The 1,126-nt window shown below is 44.8% G+C and overlaps 1 pseudogene; it reads right to left on the bottom strand.

Annotated features, from left to right (window-relative positions):
* Positions 1-219: 219 nt before the first annotated feature.
* Positions 220-880, bottom strand: LOC110214151 (tumor protein D54 pseudogene; annotated as a pseudogene).
* Positions 881-1,126: the final 246 nt, after the last annotated feature.

Below are 1,126 nucleotides of genomic sequence, written 5' to 3'. Positions count from 1 at the left end.
TTTAAATGCACCCCCAACCACCCAGGAAGAATAGCATAGTGATACATTTCTTCTATAAACTTTAGTGTAAAATATCTGTGTACAAAACTTTTTTGTTCTCTATTTTACTCAAATCCAGCATCAAGTGTCTATATATGTATGGATATGAATTCTCAAAACTGTCCTCTAACCATTTCCTGGTTTGAATTATAATTATATTGGTTTTTTCTGCAGAGTTGCTCATGACGAGTTGAGAGGGTTCTTGAACTCATTCTGTGGCAGAGTAAAACTCCAAAGGGCTCTAGAAAGGAGGGGATCCTGCAGAGGTTTATTGCTGCTTCCTGTCGGTGAAGGAAGGTTATCACTGCCATTCTCCTTGCCATCAACAACTTTGGATTTTATGATCCGATCCTCAAAAGACTTGAAGGTTGCAGAGTTCCTCATATCTCCAAGTTTTCTGATGATAGCAGAGCCCATATTGGACAGTGCAGCTGAAGTCTTCTGTCTTGCCTGGGAGAGAGTTTCCTTAGTCTTCTGAATGGGTAAATTTCTCACTCTAGTCCTCAAGTATGCTGCTTGCTGAAAGATACATGTTGGAGACCTGAACATCATGCCAATTCTTTGAAAGATTCTGCTTCAGTCCCTCCAAGGGAGTCAGGCCCAGCTTCCTCTTCAGCTCACCATAGTGTCTTTCTTTGGCTGCCAGGACCTGCCATAAGGTCACAATTTTTTTCTTCCACCTTAGTGAGTTCAGATCTGAGCTCTTCTTCCTCTGCCTCTGTCAGGCCCTCAGGAATGAGGTCCTGGCAGTCCCTGTGTCCACAAGCACATCTGTCATGGTATCTGATAGCAGACCTCTGTTAGGAGAATTCAGGTTGAAATCTTGGTTGGTGGGATCCATGTCCAGGCCGTAGGCTGGGCAAATGCTGAGGAAAAGCCTGGTATCTGTTGCTTCCACTTGGTGTCCAGAAGACTCAGAGCAGCTGCAGCCACCATGACTGCACATAATCCCAGCCGTGACCACTCACTTCCCCTTGCAGGGCCTGCCATGCCCTGGCCGCCTCGTGTCTCTTATAAACAACATATTTCTGGATTCTGCTTTCTAATCCATTCTGCTGTTCACTGCCATTTTATGGGTGAGTTCATT

This window comes from Phascolarctos cinereus, unplaced genomic scaffold (genome assembly GCF_003287225.1).
Source record: "Phascolarctos cinereus isolate Bilbo 61053 unplaced genomic scaffold, phaCin_HiC Scaffold_4;HRSCAF=312, whole genome shotgun sequence".
Lineage (NCBI taxonomy): Eukaryota > Metazoa > Chordata > Mammalia > Diprotodontia > Phascolarctidae > Phascolarctos > Phascolarctos cinereus.
The sequence above is the reverse complement of the archived record's forward strand: the minus strand, read 5'-3'. Positions and strand labels throughout refer to the sequence as shown.